This window comes from Panthera tigris, chromosome E3 (assembly GCF_018350195.1).
Source record: "Panthera tigris isolate Pti1 chromosome E3, P.tigris_Pti1_mat1.1, whole genome shotgun sequence".
Lineage (NCBI taxonomy): Eukaryota > Metazoa > Chordata > Mammalia > Carnivora > Felidae > Panthera > Panthera tigris.
Genome location: NC_056675.1, coordinates 25,876,618 through 25,894,727, shown reverse-complemented (window position 1 = coordinate 25,894,727; position 18,110 = coordinate 25,876,618).

Here is an 18,110-nt window from a genome sequence, read left to right as displayed (position 1 = left end):
GTCTCTTCTATCTTACTCTGTTGTTAAGACAGTCATAAAGTTTGGCTCAGGTTCAAGGGCAAGGGACATATATCCCACTACTCAGTGGTGAAGTATAAAGGTTATACTGTAAGAAGAGATGTGGGATGAAAGACATAGTTGCCACCATCTTTGGGAAGGCCAGTCATTACAAGTATTTTTTAGAAGGACTTTTTCTCCTGCCTCCTCTCAAACTGAGTCTCAAGGGAGAAGGGGTTGATTAAATTCTAGGTAGGTTTAGGGGTCCAAGAGTAGAGAGGGCCTGAGCTTCAGCTGTCAAATCTCCTAAGGAGCTCCTACCCAGCTTGGCTTGAAATGGCAGGTAAGAGGTGGCTAGGAGTGTTGTCTGAGCAGACTGGTCAGGAGCAGGCTTACTGAGTCCTCAACCTCCCAACATCTCCCAGGGAGGAGAAAATGCATTCCTCTGTGCCCAAGGTCATCCAAGGTCAGCATGGTCGGGGCACCCAGTCTTGCAGTGACTATGAGGGGGAATGGCCATCACTGACTGGAGACCAGAAGGCATTAACAAGTCCCTGTCATGTCAATGAGAAATAGTGATTTGATTGAAGATAAGACAGAACATTTCTTGGTGGACACTAAAGGGGTAACCAAGGGCCAGATAGTTCTTCCACCAATGCCATGATGCTATGTCAGCCTCCCAAAAATTAGATGTAATTTGAAGGAGAAGGCAGAAAGGAATAGACCATGACATAACCAATGAAGCCTTGAATTTGCTAAGTCCTTCCTGACTTGTCCATGTTTATCCTCAATTGACCAGGATTAGGTTTACTGCAGCCAGATAGACTGGGGGCTCGGGAAAATCATAAAATGCAGTTATGAGGAAATAAGAAAGATTATATTTTTGCTTACCTGGGTTTGTGGCTTTTAAAAGTTATACTAGCTGCCAGGAGATATGCTTTGGCTACAAAAAGCACAGAGCCAAACATTTAGGAAGAGGGAACGTTGAGGCTTAGTGGTGACTGAGTTAGTAGGGGGTCCAGACAAATAATCTTTAGGAATACCCAACATTGTAAAGTGCCTGTATTCCCTGAATTTTTGTGGAACTGAGAGGGAGCCTGGGGACAGATACGGTTTTAATCCTTCTTCTTTTGAAACGCAAGACAGAGCTGCAAAATTGAGCAAAAAATGATGGACATTTTTGCATCGCTGTCCAATTTGGCCAAGGCTATATCATCTCCATAAGCAAATGAGTATTTGGCATCCCTCGGCAGGTTTTTCCTCGAGTCTCATTAGTTCCCCAAATGGAACAGCTGCTGCCCAAGCATTTTGCTCCACCAGCCCTGTGAGTGCTCCCTGCCTGCCCCACTTCCTCAGCTCTGAAGGAATTAATTTCATCTGTAGCAGAGCTCAGAGGCACTACAGTGATTTCTTTTGGCGGCCAAGGGGCTCCAAACAGCCAAGCTAAACATAGTGGGGAGGTGAGCTCTGTTGTCTCAGCTGATGGCCAGCATGTCAAGACCCCATTAGTTACAAGCACCTTCCACAGTACTGGGCAGGATTGGGAGGAGGCTGGACCAAAGTCTCATCCTGAGGGTGGGAGAAGGTCTAAGGAGCGAGCATGAGGTAGTGCTGAGGGCCCCCTCTCCCTTATTTCTTGCCTTGAGGCCGACCTTGTACCATTTTCTGTTCACAGCTGTCCCAGCAAGGGCTTCTTTGCACGTGGGTGGCGGAATATTCTAATGGCAGTGCTTCTTAAACTTTAATGTGCATTTGTGTACCTGAGGATCTTGTTAAAAAAGGCAAGGCCTGGGCTAGTCTTGGGTGTGGCCTGAAACTGCATTTTTTTTTGGGGGGGGGATTACTATTATTTTATAAAACTGTGGTAAAATACATGTAACATAAAATTTGCCATTTGTAAAATACAGTTCATTGGCTCTAAGTACATTCACATTGTTGTGGAACTGTCGTCGCCAACCATCTCTAGAACTTTTTCGTTTTCCCAAGCTCTATACCCATTAAATCACAACTCCTCATTGTGCCTTCCCCCCAGCCCCTGGTAACTACCATGCTACTTTCTGTCTCTATGAATCTGACCACTCTAGGTACCTCCTATAAGTGGAATCATACAGTAGAGGCATACCTCATTTTATTGTACTTTATTGTGCTTTGCAGATATTGCATTTTTTACGAATTGAAGGTTTGTGGCAATCTATTTGTTGAGCAAGTCTATTGGCACCATTTTCCCAATAGCATTTGCTCACTTTGTATCTCTGTGTCACATTTTGGTAATTCTTACAGTATTTCAAGCTGTTTCATTTTTATTATATTTGTTATGGTGCTCTGTGATCAGTGATAATAACTCCCTGAAAGCTCAGATGATGGTTAGCATTTCTTAGCAAGAATGTATTTTTTAATTAGGATGTGTAATTGTTGGGGTGCCTGGGTGGCTCAATTGGTTAAGTGTCCAACTTTGGCCCAGGTCATGATCTTGTGGTTCAAGAGTGGCTCTTTGCTGACAGCTCAGAGCCTGGAGCCTGCTTGGGATTCTGTGTCTCCCTCTGTCACTGCCCCCCCCACCCCCCGCCCCCACCCCTTCTCACGCTTTGTTTCTCTCTCCATCAGAAATAAATAAACATTAAAAAAAGATGCATATGATTGTTTCTCTTTAGATATAATACTGTTTCACACTTAATAAACTATAGTATAGCATAAACATAACTTTTATATGCATCGTGAAACCAAAAAATTCATTTTATTTGCTTTATTCCAATACTCACTTTGATTGCAGTGATATGGAACAGAATCTGCAGTGTCTCTCAGGTATGCCTGTATTTTTCCTTTTGTGTCTGACTTCACTTGGTGTAATGTTTTCAAGGTTCATTGAGATATTAGCATGTGTCAGAATTACTTCCTTTTTAAGGCTGAATAATATTCCATTTATGGATACATTACTTTTGTTTATTCATCCATTGATGGACATTTGGTTTCTTTCCAGTTTTTGGCTATAGTGGATAATGCTGCTACAAACATGGGTGTGCAAAGGAGACTGTGCGTTTTCCCAGGATGCTACTGCTGCTGGTTTTTGGACCAGCCAGGGTCTAGTCAGGGTTCACTGGCTTTGACTAGCCAGGGTTCACTGGCTAAGGGCCTTGGCCTTGGATTTAGCCCTCAGGGTTTTTATCTTAGATTTGTAATTTTTTACCTTGGGCAAATAACCTAACCTTGCTGGTTTCTGTCTCCTTCTCTGTCAAATGGAGATATCAATGGGACTCACCTCAGGGAACTAGAATAAGTATTGAATGAGATGATACATGTTAGCTGCTAAGCACAATGCCTGGCATGTGTTAGTTTGAACCATTTGAAATTGCTGATATCTGACCATTTCTGACCTATAAGGATGGCAATTTCTTTATTTTTTTAAATGTTTATTTATGTATGTATGTATTTATTTATTTATTTAGAGTGCTAGCTGGGGAGGGGCAGAGAGAGAGAGAGGGAGGGAGAGAATCCCAAGCAGAATCTGCACTGTCAGCAGAGAGCCTGACACAGGGCTTGAACTCATGACCTGAGCCAAAATCAAGAGCCGGACACTTAACTGACTGAGCCACCCAGGCACCCCTAAGGATGGCAATTTCATACTGTTCAACCGAATAACGAGCTTTTAAGATGATTGTAGTAATTGTTATTGAATAGCATTAATGTTAACCCTCATTTTCAAACCATAGTTACTCATTTTCTTAATATGGACTGTCTCCAGGGAGCTCCAGCAGGGAAAAGTTACCATCCCCTTACTTCTTTCCTTACCCCATCTGACCTTAGCCAGCAGGCACACCTGCCACCTTGGCCTCGCTCTTTGCAACATTCTCCTTTCCTCATACCTACCAAAGTGAGGAAATCCTTACGAGTGTCAAATAATGTACTCTCTATTTTTCTGCCTAGAGACAATTTTTTCATTTGTGTATATCTTACCCTTACTAGTGTATAGTTTTATTAGTGACCTGGTTTTATAGGCTTCCAGCAGCCTTTGGTGACCAGTGGGGTCTTGTTGACTAGGACAGTTTGGCTTTTGTTGGCTTTATCTGCATAGTGCAGAATCCTGGTGGGCCTTTCCCAGAGTCTCCCCCACCATTTCTGAGTCCCAGGGGTGTCCCATATGATCCTAACCAGTCCTCTTGGCCACCACTGTGTGTCCTCTGGCTGATCTTGGCTGTCTGAGAAGGCATGAGTGGAGGGAATGTTCACTGTGGCTGCTGTGCTAGTACCTCTAAAAATTCCAGACCCTGGACACAGAGTTGTTGTCTCCCCTCCCCAGAAAGATAAATCCTTGAGGTGCTGAAATAGCACTGCATCTGGGTCTATTCTTGCTGTATCCTGGTCACAACATGGGGGGAAGCTCTTTCCTGGTACCTCAGGATCATATTTAATTCTATGGACCCAGAACTGTGTTTAGATTTCTGCACCTAAGACCCAATTTGAAACTGGCTTCATTGGTTGCATCCTGTAGTCCTGATACCCAAGGTTTCTAGGTGGGGACAGACTCAAAGCCATGCTTTCCTTCCATCTTTTCCCATAAGAACCCAAACCTATCCATGCCATGCATGAAAAGCATAATAGCTAATTTTTACTAAGTGCTATGTTAAATTTTTGATTTTCCCCAATTACTTGTTTACCAATAAGGGGATTTTCCATTACTGCCCATTGCCATGTGATTGAAGTGCCTCCCAACAGGAGAAGCAACATTCTTGCCCATTGACATTGGGCTTGGCCATGTGACTTGCTTTGGTCAATGGCATGTGAATGGATATGATGGGTGTCTGAACAAAAGCTTTAAAGCTATTGCCTGTTTTTGCCAGCTCTCTTGTTCTTCTGTCACAAGAATGGCACATGTCAGGGCTTGTCCTTGATGGGGATTTCCCTTTATCATGAGAGCAAGGAGGAAAACTTTGTGGTTGTAAGCCTCTGAAGTTAGGGAGTTATTTGATAGACAACAAAGCTGATTAATAAAAGGGCTCACCATGTTCTAGACACTGTTCTGTAGTGTATTTATTTATTGATTAACTCTTATAATGACTTTATGAGACACATACTAGTCAGGGTAATGTAAGTTTTGCTGCCATAACAAAAACTCCAAAACACTCAATGGCCCCACAAGAACTTATTTTATTTTATTTTTTTCATTTACATCCAAATTAGTTAGCATATAGTGCATCAATGATTTCAGGAGTAGATTCCTTAGTGTCTCCTACCCATTTAGCCCATCACTCCTCCCACAACCCCTCCAGTAACCCTCTGTTCTCCATATTTAAGAGTCTCTTATGTTTTGTCCCCTTACCTGTTTATATATTATTTTTGCTTCCCTTCCCTTACGTTCACCTGTTCTCTTAAAGTCCTCATATGCGTGCAGTCATATGATATTTGTCTTTCTCTGACTAATTTTGTTTAGTGTAATACCCTCTAGTTCCATCCATGTTGTTGCAAATGGCAAGATTTCATTCTTTTTGATTGCCGAGTAATACTCCATTGTATATATGTCCCACATCTTCTTTATTCATCCCTTGATGGACATTTGGGCTCTTTCCATAGTTTGGCTATTGTTGATAATGCTACTATAAACATTGGGGTGCATGTGTCCCTTTGAAACAGCATACCTGTGTCCCTTGGATAAATACCTAGTAGTGCCATTGCTGGGTTGTAGGGTAGTTCTTTTTTAAATTTTTTTGAGGAACCTCCATACTGTTTTCCAGAGTGGCTGCACCCGCTTGTGTTCCCACCAGCAATGCAAAAGAGATCCTCTTTCTCCGTATCCTCGCCAACATCTGTTGTTGCCTGAGTTGTTAATGTTAGCCATTCTGACACGTGTAAGGTGGTATCTCATTGTGGTTTTGATTTGTATTTCCCTGATGAGGAGTGATGTTGAGCATTTTTTCATGTGTTGCTTGGCCATCTGGATGTCTTCTTTGGAGAAGTGTCTGTTCATGTCTTCTGCCCATTTCTTCACTGGATTATTTGTTTTTTGGGTGTTGAGTTTGATAAGTTCTCTATGGATTTTGGATACTAACCCTTTATCTGATATGTCATTTGCAAATATCTTCTCCCATTCCGTCGGTTGCCTTTTAGTTTTGTTGATTGTTTCCTTCGCTGTGCAGAAGCTTTTTATTTTGATGAGTTTCCAGTAGTTCATTTTTGCTTTTGTTTCCCTTTCCTCCGGAGACGTGTTGAGTAAGAAATTGCTGTGGCCAAGATCAAAGAGGTTTTTGCCTGCTTTCTCCTTTAGGATTTTGATGGCTTCTTGTCTTACATTGAGGTCTTTCATCCATTTTGAGTTTATTTTTGTGTGTGGTGTAAGAAAGTGGTCCAGGTTCATTCTTCTGCATGTCGCTGTCCAGTTTTCCCAGCACCACTTGCTGAAGAGACTGTCTTTATTCATTCCATTGGTTATTCTTTCCTGCTTTGTCAAAGATTAGTTGGCCATGTGTTTGGGTCCATTTCTGGGTTCTCTATTCTGTGCCATTGATCTGAGTGGCTGTTTTTGTGTCAGGAACTTATTTTTCACTCATGCTTTATGTCTGCTGGAGATGAGCAGGAGACTCTGCTCCTCATTGTTACTAAGGGACCCAGGATGATGGAGAATCCAATCTTGACATGTGGTCACAATTTAGGAAAGGACATACAATAAATTGTGCACTGGCTGTTAAAGTTTCAGTCTCAAAGTGAGACACATGATTGTGCTCATGTTTCTTTGGTCAAAAGCAAGTCATATGGTGCCTAATTTCAAAGGGTTATCTTAAATCCACATGGCAACCCTGCAAAGCAAATGGGCTTCACTCTAGTTTATAAATGATGGATTCGAGGCTTGGCAGGTTGAAGGGCATACTCAAGGTCACACAATGGGGTGAATCTTGCACTGAGTTCAGGTCTGTCTGACTTCAAAGCTTTCTCTAAACTACTAACTGTTATAGCTTTGCAAAAGTTGGTTTCTTTCAGGTTAAAGACCTTGTGGATTCCACCAGGAGAAGTTGTCTTATTTTCAGATTTTTAGCTTCCCCTAGCTCAGAAATTGGCTCAGGAGTTTGATTTGACTTCTAGTTTCTTTGGCTTTGCACAGTGTTAACATTCTTAATGATTAATTGCAGGTATTTAAAATTGGGAATTTTTAGGGGCACCTGGGTGGTTCAGTTGTTTGGGCATCTGACTCTTGATTTTTGGCTCAGGTCATAATCTTGTGGTTGTAACATTGAGCCCTGCAGTGGGCTCTGTGCTGACAGTGAGGAGCCTGCTTGGGATTCTCTCTCTCCCTGTCTCTCCAATCCTGGAAAATTGAAGATATGGTCATCTTGGGGTCCCATTTACACATGGTGACAATGAATAGGGGCTGAATAGGGCTGTTGCCTTTAAATGGTAACTGTGTCCTCAATTTCATCATCCTTTCTTGTCCCCCAGCTCTATGCCTTCATTTGCCATACTCCCCTGGCCCTGGCAGGCGTATGAATTTGGACCCTTGCTCTAACTCTCCCGTACTCAGCTGAGAGAGTTACCAGGCAGAGAACCCACCTGTACCCAATCAGCCGAGCTTGGTGGTAAGGCAGGTGGGGGGAGGGGGTGCTATGACTGCTTGTCCAAAGATGAGCAAATGGGCTGCCTGTCAATAAAACTGTAACACAGTAATTCAGAGTGATCCCAGCCACTAGGACAAACAGGTTAGACATGCAGGGGCATGCTCAGGACAATCAAATTCAATAAATATGAATTTTATATCAGCAAGTTTTTGCCACCAGCTCATTAAATTGCACTAATAAGTATGGGGCTGAGTGCCCACTTAACACACTGCAGCCAGAAGGAGAGTTGATGAGGAACCAGGCAAGAGCCTCACTGAGGGAATCGATACAAGCAATGAGAGAACATTCATCACAGCTGCTGAGTAGGCTGGAGAATGCCCCACAATGCACAATTGCAGTCCGAGGAGGAGGAGGAGGCAGAATACAGAACATGAAGCATTTAAGCCAGGTTGCTTTGCTAGTGGTTCTGGTGAAATTAAGTTGCTCTTGGTCACCACCTTTGCTCCCTCTTCCCTCTTTCAGGAAGGCTTTTTCTTCTCATCCCAGCACAGGTTGTTGCATACAGTTGTACAACTTCCCAACCATAGGAGGTGCTATTCCCACTGTGATTATGTGATGATGTCCCCTGGACTTGTGCAGTGCACAGTCTATGCAGCTGCACATGGCAGCCTTGTTCCTGCACTTCCAAGTCCCACTCATCCTTACAGGTAGAGTTCAAATGTCACAGCTTTCTAAAACCCTCTCTTAACTCTTTCTCTGAACTGCCTCTACCTTTGCTGTTGCAGTTTTGGGGCATTTATCATTCCTTTAGAGAATTCTTTTCTGACCCGCCCCTTGCCCCCCAACTTAGATGCATTTTCTCTTGTTATTCTCTCTCATAGCATCATGTTCTTTTCCTTCATGGCATTTATCCCAATTTGTAATTAAATATTTATCTGTGCAATTATTATTTCATTTTCCTTTCTGCATCTGGGTTGTAACCAAAAGCAGGGGACCATGCCTCAATTTGTTCACTGCTGTTGTCTCACCTCTGGCACATAGTAGGTGTTAAGTATTTAATGACTAAAGGAAAGTACATACATATCACTTCATTTACTACTCTGTAGGCTAACAGAGGCTAGGATGTAGCCTTATTCATACTTGGGTCTCCTGAATTTTTAGCAAAGACCTAGTGCATAGTAGGTTCTCAATGAATGTTTACTTGAGTAGTAAATGACATAAGTTTCTATGATCAGATGGACTAAATTTCCTCTAGCCTTTCTCAAAGCAGGCATCCCTTCCTGGGTCATTGCCATTTCTGCTGTTCCTCTTCAAATTTTGTCTGAAAGATTTGAGTGAATAGTGGACAAACATGGGGTCACATCTTCCTTAAATCAGTGCCCAGCTCAGGAGCTCACAAACTATGGCCAATGTATCAAATTCTGCCAATCAGTTGTTTTGTAAATAAAATTTTATTGCAACATGATCAAGCCCATTTTTTACATATTGTACCTTACTACAGTGGCAGAGTCGAGTAGTTGTACAAGGACAACATGGCCCATGAGCTTAAAATATCCACAGACTGGCTCTTTACAGAAAAACCTTGCTGACCTCTGTTCTGGCTCAGTAGCCTTGAATAAATCATTTAACCTTTCTGAAGCTCAGTTATCCTATTTCCAAAAGGTCTTGTAATACCTACTTCATAAGGTGGTTGTGAAATTTCACATATAGTAGGTGATCAATAAATGCTGTTTTCTCTCTCTCTTTCTTCTTTTATAAACAGAATTCTGGTCCCTTTTCCTGAATCTTGGCAGAATCCCTGTTTGTAGTCATCCATTTAGCAAACATTTATTGGGCATCAACTATGTGCTAAGTATTTTGTGAGATACTGAGGATTCATTGGTGAACAAGACACAGCCTCTGGCCTTGTGGACCTCCAGGTCTGTAAGGGGAGACACAACAAACAGGCAACTCAAACCCATTGTGATTAGGAGGTCCAGGGGACTCTGGGAACACACAGGGAGGCAGCTAATCCAGCCTCTGCAGGCTGAAGAGGCATTCTAGAGGAAGTGACATTTAAGCTGAAACTGGGAGAGAGGGTGAGTTAGCCAGGAGACAAGATCTTAGAAGGACCATTCTGGAGCTGTTGTTAAGCCTGTAATTTCCTGGAGCATGGGATGGTGCAGGATCACTGAGTACCTGCAACAATCCTTCTGGAGGAGAGAGTGAGACATAAGACTGGGCAGGAAAGCAGGCTTTTATCTTAAAAGGCTTGGTGGAGCCTCTTGTTCCACGTCCATCCCCAGGAATGTGGGTGCTGAGTCTTGAGGTGGCCTCCTGGCTGGGTGTGGTTTGGGCTGGTGTATGGATGAGAGTATTAGAACCTCTGTCTCCTGGGAGCAGCAGTGATGACATGTGCTTTTAATTAAGTTCTTAGTGTCACTGCCACAAAGGCCTGCGGGACCACCTGGAGAATCCCATGAGGGATGGCAAGGTGACTAAGTGCTGTGTGTGGGGTGACAGCATCACCAAGGCCAAAGTGGGCAGACACCACCTGAATCCAGCCAAGTGTTGCCATGGAAAAAAAAAATCTAGAAGTCTACATTTTAATATAGTTAATCTTTACGGAGTATTTATTCTATGCCAGACACTCTTCTGTAAGCTTTCTATCCATGAGCATGTTTAATACTCTTACATACTTATGAGGCTTGGACTATTATTACCTCATTTGGTGGTTGAGGAAACTGAAATCCAGAGTGTGTAAGTGGCACAGCTGGAGACTGGAGCAACCAAGATTTGTTTTTGTGTTTTTTTTTGTTTTTTGAACTCAGGGCTTAGTTTTTATTCCTACACCCAAGCAATTAATCACCATACCACTGTACCTTTTTGAGCACTTACTTTTTAGCAAGCTCTATTTTGGATGTGGATGTGGAGAACATTAGGAGAGGTACAAGTTAAAGAAGAGAAAAAGACTTTGTACCTGGGGAACGAACTTTCTTTCTTTCTTTCTTTCTTTCTTTCTTTCTTTCTTTCTTTCTTTCTTTCTTTCTTTCTTTCTTTCTTAATATGAAATTTTTTGTCAAATTGGTTTCCATACAGCACCCAGTGCTCATCCCAATAGGTGCCCTCCTCAACACATATCTCCCACCCCCCATCAACCCTCAGTTTATTCTCAGTTTTTAAGAGTCTCTTATGGTTTGGCTCCCTCCCTCACTTAACTTTTTTTTTCTTTTCCTTCCCCTCCCCCATGGTCTTCTGTTAAGTTTCTCAGGATCCACATAAGAGTGAAAACATATGGTATCTGCCTTTCTCTGTGTGACTTATTTCACTTAGCATAACACTCTTTACTTCCATCCATGTTGCTACAAAAGGCCATATTTCATTCTTTCTCATTGCCACGTAGTATTCCATTGTGTATATAAACCACAGTTTCTTTATCCATTCATCAGTTGATGGACATTTAGGCTCCTTCCATAATTTGGCTATTGTTGAAAGTGCTGCCATGAACATTGGGGTACAAGTGCCCCTATGCATCAGCACTCCTGTATCCCTTGGGTAAATTCCTAGCAGTGCTGTTCCTCGGTTATAGGGTAGATCTATTTTAAATTTTTTGAGGAACCTCCACACTGTTTTCCAGAGCGGCTGGAGCAACCAAGATTTGAACACAGGGGATCTGTCCTTAGGGCTCTGGCCAGATTTATTTTATTTTATTTTATTTTATTTTATTTTATTTTATTTTACTTACTTTATTTATTTATTTATTTTTTTAACGTTTATTTATTTTTGAGACAGAGACAGAGCATGAACAGGGGAGGGGCAGAGAGAGAGGGAGACACAGAATCTGAAACAGGCTCCAGGCTCTGAGCTGTCAGCACAGAGCCCGATGCGGGGCTCGAACTCACGGACTGTGAGATCATGACCTGAGCTGAAGTCGGACGCTTAACCGACCAAGCCACCCAGGTGCCCCTATTTTATTTTATTTTATTTTATTTTATTTTATTTTATTTTATTTTATTTTATTAAAAAATTATTTTAAATGTTTAGTTTTGAGAGAAAAAGAGCATGAGTAGGGGAGGGACAGAGAGCGAAGGAGACACAGAATCCAAAGCAGGCCTCAGGCTCTCAGCTGTTAGTACAGAGCCTGGCATGGGGCTTGAACTTACTAACCGTGAAATCATGACTTGAGCTGAAGTCAGATGTTTGACTGAGCCACCCAGGTGCCCCCATAGCTAGATTCTTTTTAAAACACTGGGTGAGGTGTCAGGGTGGGGAGACTAAACATCTGGCCAAAGAATGACTCAAAGCTGCTACCTTTAGACCTCTGATTAAGGGCGGCAAAAATGAATTTCATAAATGTAAAATGATGAATTAAAAAAATTTGGCCCACTTATATAAAACAGCATTCTTTCAAAAGCTGCTTTGTCCTTGATGGATCAAGATGTATGTGCCAGATGTTAAGGCAGGATGCTTGTAATGTGGGTCTCAAGCTTCACTGTGCATAAAATTCTTTCAGGGGTGTTTTTTCAAATGCAGACTCAAAGACCAAGGACAGGGCCCAGGAATATGCATTATAACATATTCAGCGGAGCCCCATTTCGATTCAATTGTGGATGAATCCCCGGCCAGCTTTCAAGAAGCAGTGTGATGTAGGGAGATCAGGAAAGGTCTGATCCAGCTTCCTAGTGAGTGATAAAGAGGGTGAGATGCTGCTTCTGTCTCTGGGCATCAAACTGGGGGGGAAGAACTCTGCCTTTAAGTTCAGAAATAATGACCACATCACTTCTCAGCCACGTGTCCCTCCCTGAGAAAGCCACCTAATCTCTATCATAACCCTCAGTTTCCTCATCTGTAAAATGGACACATTAATATAAGGGCCAAATCCATTAGCTTCTTAGCTGTGTAGTATTGAGAAAGTTACAGAACCTCTCTGAGCCTCTGTTTTCTCATCCATAAAGTGGTCAATAATAATAATGAAGACTTTATAATTCTAGTGGGTAATAAAAATAAATAAATAAGAAAAAGATTTTTAGAGAAATTAAATGAGAGGGAAAATAGGTAAGTACTTAGGAGACTGTTGATAAATGTTTCTTCTCTGTTCCCTTCTACCTTTATTGGCCCAGTTAATTGCTTTCCCTGGGTGAGTTTATTGCTTTGAAAGGAGATACTTGGTTCATTATGGGCATTTAGCTCAGTTGGTTAAGATGTGGAGTTAACAGGATCCTAACTGTGGTTTGAGTCCCAGCGTGTTGGGGGATTTAGTTTTTTCTAATCAGAAGTCCTCCAGTGGGTTTCCTCACTCCATTTGGCAGCCAGCCACTGTCAGACCAGAGACCTGGCAGATTAGGGCAGATGAGGAAGGGAAAGTGGTGGGAGGCCATCATCCATCACCATTACCATTACCCTTACCCTTACCCTTCACAAGACACAGGTTCCCCATAGCAGCAATCAGCAGCAGCATCCTTGAATTGGAAGATAGCTCATAATTAGGAGTTTATGAATGGACATCTCAGTGGGGTACAAAGAGCTCATTGGGTGTCTGGAAGGCCCAGCCATCCCCCTGGGTCCCTGGGAACTTTGGAAACAGCCCCAGGTCCCCTTCTCCAGCCTCTCAGGAGGACCTTCTTCAGTTTGTAACGGACTTCAGAAGGGCCTTGTGGCCTGCTTGTTCAGAGAGAGGTGACAGAAGAGAAATTGTATATAGGAAAATGTCAGTAGGAGAGGTGAAGGTGACTTTGGAGTAATTGCATTTTCCACGAAGCCTGTCTTGACGCCATCCACACCTTTGGAGGGAAAGACTACTTCCAGCTTTGTGCCCCACAATACTTGAGCACTTGTACTGCTTCACTGTGTGTATTTGGCTATTTATTTACTGATGTCGACTGTTGGTTACACAATACCTGAAACATTGCTCTTGTAAAAAATTGCAAATTAAAGATCATTCTAAAGACTCCTTTGTCCTCCTTTCTCATCACAAAATGCTCTGCATACATGACTTCTATATCCATTGAAGATAAATGCCATTTGTGTGTGTGTTTGTGTGTGTGTGTGTGTGTGTGTGTGTGTAGAGTGGATAATTTTTTTGAATGTTTATTTTTTGAGAGAGAGAGAGAGACAGAGGACAAGTGGGGGAGGGGAAGAGGGAGAGGGAGACACAGAATCCAAAGCAGGCTCCAGGCTCCGAGTGTCCGTCAGCACAGAGCCTGCTGTGGGGCTTGAACCCACGAACAAGAGATCATGGCCTGAGCTGAAATTGGATGTTTAACCAAGTGAGCCACCCAGGTACCCCCAGAGTGGATTGTTTTTAAAACACAAATGGTATCGTATTGAATAATCCTTTTGATCCTGCTTTAAAAATTTTTTTCAACCAGCAGTGTAATTGTAATTTCAATGTCTTGGAATTTTTGCCATGTGAATAAATACAGACTTCATTATCTTTTTTTTTTTTTTTTTAATTTTGTAACGTTTATTTATTTTTGAGACAGAGAGAGAGCATGAGTGGGGGAGGAACAGAGAGAGAGGGGACACAGAATATGAAGCAGGCTCTAGGCTCTCAGCTGTCAGCACAGAGCCTAACTCGGGACTCAAACTCACAGACTAGGAGATGGTGACCTGAGCCAAAGTCGCTTAACTGATTGAGCCACCCAGGCACACCTTTTATCTTTAATGGCTGTTAAGCATTTCATAGACTTCATGGATTGCAAGTATAATTGTTTTGGTTTTCTTTTTTTTCTCATTTTTGGCATTTCCCTGTTGATGGACATATTTAAGTTTATCCTTTCTCTTTTATTTTACACTAAATTTTATCTTTACATTAAAAAAATTTTTTTTTAATGTTTATTTATGACACAGAGAGAGAGACAGAGCATGAGCGGGGGAGGGGCAGAGAGAGAGGGAGACACAGAATCTGAAGCAGGCTCCAGGCTCTGAGCTGTCAGCACAGAACCCGAGGTGGGGCTCGAACTCACAGACTGTGAGATCATGACCTGAGCTGAAGTCGGATGCTCAACCGACTGAGCCACCCAGGCCCCCCTAAATTTTACCTTTACATTTTAATGAAAAATTTAACACATAGGTTTTACATTTTGACAAATGATATTGCCATGCACATTGACCCTGCATCCTTGTGCACAGGTAATACATTGTTTCTTGTGGGCTGTGTATCTTGCTCTCATTTATATCCTGCATTTGACTGAGCCACCTGAGGATACAGACCATGCCCTAGCTCTTTCTGTATCTCCAACTCTAGCATTGTGCCTGGCATGTAGTAGTGGCTCAATGAATGTTTGAATGAATCAATGATTGAATGGTTAGTTATCTGTTGTTGCTTAATAAACTACTGCAAAACTTAGTGATTTAAAAGAACACGCATTTATTAATGCACAGTTTTCATGGGTCAGGAATTCAGGCAGAGCTCAGCTGGGTCCTGGGGCTCAAGTTCTCTCCTAGGCTACAGTCAAGGTGTCAGGAGCTTTGGGCATCTCAGGGTTCCAGTGGGGAAGGATTTGCTTTCAAACTCACGTTTTTGTTGCTAGGATTTAATTCCTCATGGGTATTGGAGTGAGGGCCTCATTTCCTCTTGTCTGTTGCCACATGGGTCTTTCCAACATGGTGGCTTTATCAAAATATGCAAGCTGAGGGGCACCTGGGTGGCTCAGTCGGTTGAGCGTCTGACCTCAGCTCAGGTCGTGATCTCACAGTTCATGAGTTCGAGTCCCACATTGGGCCCTGTGCTGTCAGCCTGTCAGTGCAGAGCCCCTTTGGATCCTCTGTCCCTTTCTCTCTGCCTCTCCTCTGCTCTTAAAAATAAAACATTAAAAAAATTAAAAAAAAAAATGTGCAAGCTGAGAAAGGTAAGAGTCTGCTAGCAAAACAGGAGTCACGATCTTATGTAACCTAGTCATGGAAGTGACGTCCCATTACTTTTGTCTTGTTCTATTGATTAGAAGCAAGTCACAGGTCCTGAGCACACTCAAAGGGAGGAGTTTACGTAGGGTGTGAATACCAGAAAGTGGTGGGGGTCACTCAGAGAATTTAAGTGATTTGCCTAAAGTCACACAGTCAGCAAGAAGTGCCAGGATTTGAATCTGGGAATTATTCTACAAGTTTAAGCATGAAAACAAGCCATTTTGCCCCGAGATTTGTCTTGACATAATCTAATACAAGTGGTACACGTTGAGAGGGTTACAGAGAGTCATCCTGGTACAATGGAAAGAGACTTTTTAGGCAAGAGACTTGCATTTTTTAAAAGTTTTTTTAGTGTTTATTTTTTGAGAGAGAGAGAGACAGGCAGAGTGTGAGAGAGGGAGGGGCAGAGAGAGGGAGAAATAGAACTTGAAGCAGGCTCCAGGCTCCGAGCTGTCAGCACAGAGCCCAACGTGGGGCTCAAACTCATGAACTGTGAGATCATGACTTGAGCCAAAGTTGGACACTTCACTGACTGAGCCCCTCAGGTGCCCCAAGAGACCTACATTTGAATCCTGGCCATGCAACTTCTGGTTGAATGGTTTTGGGCACTGCATTCAGTGATCTCCATGTTCTCCTCTGCTAGTGGGATTGTTGTCTGGATTAAATGTGATAGTGAATGTATATACAGTGCTGCTCAGAATGCCCCTCATGTAGCCTGCACCTCGTGCATGCAGCTGCTGTTTTCAGGAGAGCTAGTCGACAATGGTATTGTTTACAAACATGTATCACGTGCTTTTGAAAGCTTCTTCCAAACCCGATTATTAATTGTTTTTGGGCCGAGTCTGGGGTGCTCCTTCTGAGGTATTGTTTATGATGGCTATTCTCCTTGTTGATTTTGTACACACTAACCCACTTGATTAAGCATTGATAGAAAAACAAAAGTCGTAATTCAGGCAAATAAAGGATTCTCCATGAGAGGAAATCTTGACAGCCGTGAAATTAGTGCATAAGTATGGTTTCCATGGTTAATCGTGACTGAGTAGCTGGCCTCAGTGGGAAACTGCCAACTTAGACAATGGATATCAAGGGGACTTACCCACTGTGGGTTGAGGACAGGTTTCTAGGAGGCACACACTAGGTTGTGGAGTTTCAGGCAGATGGTTGCCCCTTTGCTTTTTGAGTTTTGGACTGAGAAATTAACAGACATAGGAGCAAGACAGGGATAAAAGTATCCTGTTGCTGACTAATTCGAATTGGAGAACAGGGCTTGGACGTGTGGACCCAATCATCCCTCTGGTCCTCTGGTCTAGAACTTGAGACGTTCTTATGGGGAGAGCTGGGAGTGAGAGGGAGAAAGAGGGAGGGGAAGGAAGGGAGAAGAGGTGCTGAAGGGCTGGAGTGGGGAAAGAAGAGGGATGACTGGAGAAAGGGATGAAGAGGGAGACAGAGATGCCAGGAGGGAGCAATGGACCAGTGGAACCCAGACTCTGGTCAACTAACCAATCAGATCTTTGCTCTGCCTCACGGTGGGAGGAGTCAGTGAGAGGGTGATAGAAAGGTAAAGGCTTTCACCTAATATTCACCTAATAATGGTTCCAGTCCCTATTTTATGAGCCAGACTGGACACTGAGAGGAGACTCTGGTTCCCACCTTTCGTCAGCAAATGTTCATAATTGTACCAAATATTTACTGAGTTTTAACTGTGTGTCAGGCATTGTGCCAAGCCCTTTAAATGAATTATCTTGTTTAGTCCTCACAGCAATCCTTTGAGAGGAAGAATAAAATTAGCCCTGTTTTACAAATGAGGGTACTGGGACTGTGACACCTTGTCAACAAGCCAAGGTCCCACAGCTAGTAAATGTCGGCCTGAGATTCAAATCCAGGTCTGTCTGCTCCCAAACACTTGTTTTTAAATGCCAGTTTTCTAAAAAGGGGATCCACGCACTTGCTGGTTCAGAATCATCTGGGATGTGTTTTAAAAGTGCAGATTTCCAGTGGGCCTGATTCCCACCCCCAAACACTGACTCAGGAGGTCTGAGGACTGGCACAGGGATATGCACTTTAAGGACCCTTGGTGATTCTAATGCACACCAAGGTTTGAGAATTATTGCAGTGGAGGCATAGATTTCCAATTCAGCTTTTGCTAATTTACCTTTGGGAAAAGAAAGTGAACACTTGTTTGCAAACAGGGTTTTTCCTTACCGATTTTTACTAATATATTGAATCTGGCAGCTTGTTGGGAGCTAGATAAACGGGTCCTCCCTTCACTCAGGTATCTGAACTCCTGCAAAGCTCTGGATGTCACCACCAGATCAACTTTTCTTACCATCTTTGATCTGGAGGGTTTTTCCTTTTGCCCTGTGGTGACCCCAGTGCCAAGAGAGGACAAGACCAGGGGGTATTGCCTCTGAAAAGCTGACTCCCCCACCCACTTTGCTTTTCAGGACATGGTCATTTACATAGACTGGCATAGCCACTTGCATTCATTTGCATTAATCTGCATAGATTTGCATTCATTTGGGATGTGCTTGGATTCTTCACTTAGATCTGTGCTTGAGTGTGCTCTATATATTCCAACTTCCTACCTTCCATCCTCTGATCTGGACCTAATGTAACTCTGATTTCAAAGTTTTTTGTTTGTTTGTTTTGACTAAAAAAAAAAATTTCCTCATAGGGACAGTTGGCTTTGGG